General features: G+C 34.6%; 1 long non-coding RNA gene across 1 annotated transcript; it reads left to right on the top strand.

The window, feature by feature from the left end:
- Positions 1-4,906: 4,906 nt before the first annotated feature.
- LOC133523555 (uncharacterized) lies at positions 4,907-6,486 on the top strand. The gene is made up of 2 exons (XR_009800244.1): positions 4,907-4,953; positions 6,088-6,486. It is a non-coding gene; the product is annotated as an uncharacterized LOC133523555 (long non-coding RNA).
- Positions 6,487-8,269: the final 1,783 nt, after the last annotated feature.

Genomic DNA, 8,269 nt, shown 5'->3' with positions numbered 1-8,269 from the left:
GACATGCCAAACATTGCTAGCTTGAATAATGAGGAATTTTTCACCAAACAGCTGTTAACACCGTATTCCTGTGAGGAAAGACGACCATTGTTATTATAGCTAAAGGCTTACAGCTAAATTTCATTATCGGACTCTATCGCCTTTGCATATTCAAAAGATAGAGAGGCAAATAGACGAAAGCTCTGTTTGGTGAAGCATCACTGATTTTTTAAAACCAGCGTTTTGCATGCGTGTTGAAGAAGTTTACGGTTTTTTATTTTAACTTAGGCACAAGGGTACCACAATGGGTATACGACAATGTGTCAAATTATAATAATAGCCTTTCAACCAACCAAGCGAGTATCTGTAAATGGTTCTGTTCTGAGAAATAAACTGTAGCCTGCTCTAGCTCCTTGTTGTAAAAAGGATCTGCTCAATCGAACGGACTTGATACTTAAATAAAATCATATGTATTAATAAACTTTTATGTTTAAAAATGTATTCGGGCTCTAAATTCTTCCCCTTCCTTTAGCACACATGTCTTACGTGGTGCGTCCCACATCTTACGAGTCATAAGCAAGTGGAAATGTTCGTACAACGTATCGCATTTTCACTCAAAATGCTAACCGGAACAAAATAAAATAAGAATATTTATTCAGAGAGTAAATAGAGTGTTTGCCAGTTCAAGTCTATAATCGCAGACTTAGGAACAAGTAAACTATTTTTGGCACAACGCCACGATAAACAAACACAAATGTTCTATTTAGACTATATACAGGGGTAAACTAGGCCTTATTGGGATTAGTCCGGTTTCCTCACGAAACTCCTTCACTAAAAAGCGACTGTTAAATATCAAATTATATTTCGTACATAAGTTCCGAAAAGCTCTTTGGAACGAGCCGGCATTTGAACCCGGATTGCAAGTCGCACGCTTTTACTGTTATGTCACTAGCGCTTTATCGTGTAAGTACGGTAAAAAAGCAAATAGAACAATATCACTACCAGTATTTTTATTAAACATAAATTATGCATACATTCGTCCTTACTTAATAACTATAATAAATGCGTATAGTAGTATTTCTATCTGTCTGTCTATTACCTCTTCACGCTTAGAACGCTGAACCAACTTCGATGAAACACGTTACGAAGATAATTCAGTGGCGTATTTGTAGCGTTGTCAGCCTCAGGCCCTGAAGTAACTACAAGCAGCCCTCTATCACACATCATATAGACTGCCGCCCCTAATGTCTTGCTGCCCTAGAGTGGGCCTGGGCTCAGGCCTACTGGGCCTTAGGGCAAATCCGCCACTGAGATAGTTTGAGACCCGGGGAAGGACAGGATAGACTATAATATATTTTACCCAATGATTAAAGCTAATTAATTCTAAAATATCGATAGCTTATATTACACTAAATTAATAATCTTGAAACGCTTTTAACCACAATTTTGGAGTCAACGGCCGGTAGTTCACGTGCTACTTGTTAAGCCCAGCTATCGCGTTACAAGAGCTAATAATAAAATCACCGTACACTGTCTCGTAGTAACCGTACAATTTTAGTGATATTTAGAGCTCCTAATACCTTGATACTCTTGATAGGCGAAATAGTCCCACTGGACTGAATCCATTATTCTAAAAGAAAGAATAAAATTCATAACCCGTTATTACAATCAGAATAAGCTACTGTGAGGTAGGTACTAGTATTAGACGTAGTCTTTTGTAAGTAACTGGCAACAATAATTATATATTTAATTTAAGAACTACAGTAGTAGTGCAGTAGTTTATATAGTGTAGGTTATAGGACTTATAGGTTTACCTATCTTTTAGGAAATTAAATATTTTCTTTTATGCCGTTTAGTACAATTTTGATGTCTACCGTTCTCCAAGTCTTCCTCAATTGCTCAAAGGTTAACTGGAAGAGATCCCTGAAAGGGATAAGTTCGCCTTTGTACAAATGATGTGTGTTCTTTCCTGTTTTATGTTTCTTTTTGTACAGTAAAGTGTTTTACTACTACTACTACTAGAACTATCGCCCTGCTAGAGGAATAAAGATTGACAGGCAGGCATTCCATTGGTGGCAGTCATTAAGAGTAGTCGATATTTGTAATCTAGCTGATTGATATAAAAAAATATACAGTTAGAAAACTACGACGAGTGTTCATCATTCTCCTAGATAGGCGTTCCCTCATTACACTACAGATCAACGGGCAACGTCTTGTAAACAGCCTTCGAGTAGCAGGAACTCATATTCCAAACGTTTATTCCAAGTAATCCAACCGTTTATTAGTGTAGTTTTTTTAGCAAAGACTAAATAATATTGCAAAAAATTAAGGCACAAGTGAACAAAACAAACTCAAATATAAGTAATTAAATTATAATAAATGTTTCTTTAATAAAAAACTCTTTATTGTTTACTAATCTTTGTTTTATTATTATCATAACACACCGCTTAATTATGGCATTACCATCAAACACACTTTGTATACATAAATATTAGTACGAATTAATGAGCTCCTTCCGACTTCCGTAGTCGTAGTAGCTCATTAGTTTTACTTCAATATCAGTTGATTTCTATAATTAATTTTAGTGCACATACTGTTAGCAATGTTTATAATCTCAATGTATTATTTTCGGACAGTATTGTTATTTCCATAATTATGTACTCTGGATCATAGATTTAAAAAGCATAGATGAGTAGTCCGCACAGCCTTAGTGAAGCCACTTCAGGGGTGACATTATGTCGCACTCGTTCGAACGGCCCTCGTAGTACTCAAGGTCGAGTCGGTTTGTGTACACCTCCCGGTTGTAAATTGAAAAATACAGGAATGATGGCTGTTTGTGCGTTGAATGGGTGTCACGATTCATCACTAAATAAAAACAAATCACCTGATATTACATTCCACGCGTAAGCATAGAGTTTAATTTGCTATTTTACGTAATTGTGAATACTAAAATCCAGACCTTCGTTAGCCGCCATTGCTTATAAATGTTGCCAGTTAAATGAATCATTTTTCCTCCACATGAGGCATGACGTTGACATTCTATAATAAGTACGCTTACTTTAAGTTCCTTGTATTATTAAAGGAAATTATATTTTTCGTTATTTTATTTCAAAATATGTTTTTTTTTAAATAATATTCCGACACTATAGCGCCAATACTGAACAGAGTCAGCTTGTTAGGTACCTCATTGTTTGTACACTTGTAAAATATATTAAAATATAGTATTTTTTTCATATTTGTAAAATAAAAATAAAATAGTAAAAGCTTATTTATTTAAACCTTATTGCCAAAAAACAGGCGTGGCGCTTCCAGCGATTTCGTCGCGTTGCTATTTTTATTGAATTTGTATGTCAATACGCACGACATAGTGATACCAAAATATTTATGTAACATCTTGTAATCTACCTATGTTGTACAACTAAAATCTTTGAATCTTACAAGTACATGCGGTCCACCTCCGGACCAATTTTGGTCTAGCAGTGGTTGCCGCGTACCGCTATAGAACGGGTAATTATTGATACATTTTTATTAGGTTTCCATACCCAAAGGGTAAATCGGGACCCTATTATTAAGACTCCGCTGTCCGTCCGTCCGTCCGTCTGTATCTCAAGAACCGTAATAGCTAGACAGTTGAAATTTTCACAGACGATGTATTACTGTTGCTGCTATAACAACAAATACTAAAAAGTACCCTCGGTGGGCAAGTCCGACTCGCACTTGTCCGGTTTTATAGACTAATTTGATAGATTTCGTATTAAGTAAATGGCCTATGTATTTGACATTTCCTGCAGTAATGCGGTCGACCGCAGCAATATTGCAATCACACTCAATTTTTGAGGGTTCAATGTAATAATGGAACCCTAAAGAGATTTTTGTTACAAAATTAAAAATCTACACACTTCCAAATTATTGATAACCAAGTATAAGAATGTTGTTGCTACTCTGACGGGACTAAATAAATACTGGCAACCCGTTTTTGTATACTTGTGTGCGTTTCTGAGCGTAAGACACGAGCGTCGCACGCACACGTCAATCGTGTTTCGGCTTCACTTTTGGCTGAGTAGCTGCATGTCGACTATCGGTCTCGGTGTATTATATCTGTGCTCTGGATATATTTGAGTCGAGAAAGTAAGTAAATACTGCCCTACATACATTACTGGCCCACCACGCATTACCTACATCTATGTGAATTTTGTTGCGGCATAAAAAAAAAATATTTACACAAACTTTTATTTATTTTGCCGTGTTAGTATTATTAGATATTAAGGATATCTCGAACGATGTTTTAGTTTTATTCTGTCAAGTGTTTGACAAGTGACAGATAGTTTTGCCGCGGTTTTGGTAAAATGTGACATTGACAGTTAGATTACGACTGAGAGGAAAAAACTCAAGCGATTGAAGGAAGGATTTGTATTGTTTTAATTGTAAAAACTCAAAGATAAATAAACTATTGTAAACTAATTCAGTATTTTAGTGAGACATCTAATATCGGAAGTGGCAAAGAACATTGAAGAAATATCAAAGAACAAAAAAAAGGAAAACTGGGACAGGCCATCATGTTCAGAGTTCATGTTGACAGAGCAAACTGAGTGCTATAGTGTCTAACAAATCTTGAATCCTGAGTATTACATATATGAAAACATTTTACAGCATGAAATCATAGCTATAATGGCATATACCCATGTGAACAACAATGCTCATATGCTAACCTTAAAACATGCAAAGAAAGATACGAAAGTTTGGTTATTTAATATTGAGTAAAGCTTCATGTTAGAATTTTAAGATGAAATTGCAGGGTGAACAAGATGGGGGTTGGCATACCCACGAAGGCCTAATTGTTGAAGAATTATTGCACTCAAATATGCACTATGGCCGTGTGTAAAAGGTTTGGAGGTATAAAAATATATAATCACAAGATGAAGTGAGGTAAGGTCAAATTATAGAATGTTTCATTGGCATTCACATAATTTACAAGTAAGTATTGGTTTAAATAATGACATGTGAGTATTACTGCCAGATATAAAATTGACTAATACAAAAGATTAGTCGCTTTGAGGTATGTTTCCGACAGATCAAAATTGTTATGTTAACTGAATAATTAATATTTGTTAACATGTTTCAAGCCAGCATAGCCACTAAAGGCCTGTGTTGTCCAAATGGTATGGTTGTAGTAACATGTGCAGTGAAAAAGAAAAAAGTATGAAATTCTTTTACACATGAATTCTTGATGTTGACTGTATTATCAGAGGTAGTTAATTCAGTGATGAGTAAATAAGAATTAGGCCTGTTGTCTAATTCTTAGTTATGATACTTGTAAAAGTGGCCATTTATTAATTATTAGTTTTAGTTCTTTCGGCTCTGTGTTAATGAATCAGTCAATCAGGACACACATATTTATATATCTATGCATATAGAATTATTATTCATAATAATATTTTGTTGTGGAATGCAAATTGTGTCGATATTAAGAGATATCGACTAAGTCTTGGTTAGTCATGAAGACCTACTTACTCATACTAATTACTTGAGTGCAACCAAAGAATGTTACTGAATGCCTTGCTACAAGAAGAATAATATTTCAAGATTCATATTACAGAGTTAACTTACAGTGCAATAATTTTACAGTAGAATCTGCATATAATGACATCAATCGATCGTGACAAATATGTCATACTAAGTGGATGTCATATAAAACCTAGTTCTTGTTTATGTTGTCATAATTAATCTCAAATTCCTTTATGAGAGATGACTTTTATTAATTTTGTACCAATTATCAATTTGTCAATTAGAATCAAAACTAAACAACTTAGACGCCAAGCATGCACCAAGCATCCTCGCGTAGAAAGTGTGGGGACTGCCATAAAAACCAGTGAATGTGTCAGCCATGATTTGATAAAAATAGGATAAAAAGGTCATACTAAGCGAATTGTCACTTTAAGCCAAGTCATCTTATGCGATTTTGTTACAAGGAATTTTATATTCAAACTTTCACACAATAATTATGTCATAGTAAGCGGTTGACTAATAAATGGATTCCACTGTATTTATCTACATGACGAGTGATAATGTGGAGTGAGATGTAACATGTTGCATGTTGTGTGTTGTTAGAATCTCCAAATGTCTTCATAAATGGGTACTGCAAGTGCGTGATGGGTGTCCTCCCCGAACTGGATGGTGCAAGGGATTCTTTACAGTAAAAGCAATCTGCGGTGAGAGATGACTGCAGGTATTATGTCAAAAGTTAAGGGGATGCTGTATTTGCTGTTATAACAAAAGTTAAGTATACTCCACACATGTTCCTTGTTTCAACAAGTTGAAGTATTTGAAAGTTTCATGCAAGCAAATTTGTTGAAATCTGACAATGTCATGAAATGGTAATAAATTATTGGCACTAGTACAATGATTTGGTTATTGGCTGTGATATACATGCATCCGCTTCAAAAACTACTAGTGTATAAATAAAATACTTATAATAATAAGTGGTACAAGACATATTTTTAGTTACAAGAGATAAAATAAAATAAATTATTGGTATATAACATTCTGTATGGAGAATTAACATTAAAAGATCATAATCATAATCTTTTTTTTGTTTGTGAGAAATGCATTGACATAAATATACTAGACAGGCTATCGAGAACAAATTGTGTCCGCCATTTTCGGCGTTTGACATCTGTCACTAAGCTAAAGAATAAGGATAGCTGTGTAGCTAGCCAGAGGCGAAACTGTTATGACAACTGTTCATTTTCTGTCTACATATGCATTGTAAAGAATCTAGATATTTCCTTACAAGTGTATTGAAATTGTTTTACGTATGTGATACGGACGACATTAAGATTTATAAAAATAGTCATAAAGCTTTGAACTTTCTATTTGACTCTCGTACTCGTAGCAATTTTGATCAAATTGCACTTATAGCATAATATACTCTTTAAATATGAGAAGAGAAGAAACTACAAAAAAAATTACGAGATAAAGAGTAATATATCATTATTGTGTAGGTATATAATTATTATTTTGCAAAGAATAAGGTAAGATGTATTACATCATAGCTTATTATCCAGGCGAGATGTAATTTATGCGCCACAGAAAATGGCGTACCACCGTGAGTGTTTAAACTTTAAAGTGACGTTTGAAAATAATCTAAATGAGCTTAAAACAAGAACTTTTCGCATTGAATCTTTATTATATTGCTTTAATTACGTTTCTTGATATTATTAGAATGCATTTTCATAACGCACAAAGGCATTTTCAGTTTATTTATAAAAGAAAAAAAAAATAACTTTTTTTTGTCTCATGCGTGCATCACGCCTGTAGTCGGAGTCGTACTAAACCTAATGAAGTGCCGACACTTCATTGAGGTGTGGAAACATTTTGTTAGAGATGCCGACTCTAGTACAATGACTTAATGGAGAAATGGGTTACATTGCCGATAATTACTATTGTAACTAAGATAGCTTGCTATAGCTCATACAGTTATTGGATCTACAACTTAAGTCAAAATTTTGATCATATGTTTATTGACATTATTTAATTAATACAAGACCTATTTTTAATATGAGAGTTTGTGACTTGTCTTGTAAGTTTGCATTTTAATGCAGTCAATGAAATTGAAGCCATTATCATTTTTACAATGGAGAAATGGGTTACATTGCCGGTAATTACTATTGTGACTAAGATAGCTTGCTATAGCTCATACAGTATTGGATCTACAACTTAAGTCAAAATTTTGATCACATATTTATTGACATAATTTAACTAATATAAAACCTATTTTTAATATGAGACTTTGTGTCTTGTTTTGTAAGATTGCATTTTGATGCATGTCAATGAAATTGAAGCCATTATCATTTTTACAAGATAATGTCCCACTGCTGGGCACAGGCCTCCTCAGTTCATATTTAAGTAATTCGTTTTGATCAAACATTTAGTAAAAAGTATTTTGATAAATTATTAGAAAATATTTAGTAAGCAAAGATAGTTCAACCGTAATTTCAAATGTTGAATGAAACATGCTATGTTATGCCGAACACAGATATTGTCCTGAGTTATGATTGCAGAATGTACTGGCAAGAGTCTGCACGTCTGAGCGACAGTGCGAGTCTGGACTTCTAACGCGAGGCTACACGTCTGAATGGCGGTACGAGTCTGTACCGCTAAACGGCTGTGCGAGACTGGACGCCGGAGCGGTGCACGGCCGTCGGAGCAATTGGAGCCGCTGAGCATAAATCGGCTACGTCACGAGACCCCTGATGCGTTTTGGAAGGCGCACGAGGCGCAGAGGTTCTGC

The sequence above is a fragment of the Cydia pomonella genome, chromosome 12 (genome assembly GCF_033807575.1).
Source record: "Cydia pomonella isolate Wapato2018A chromosome 12, ilCydPomo1, whole genome shotgun sequence".
NCBI lineage: Eukaryota > Metazoa > Arthropoda > Insecta > Lepidoptera > Tortricidae > Cydia > Cydia pomonella.
This window is presented reverse-complemented; position numbering and strand designations above follow the sequence as displayed.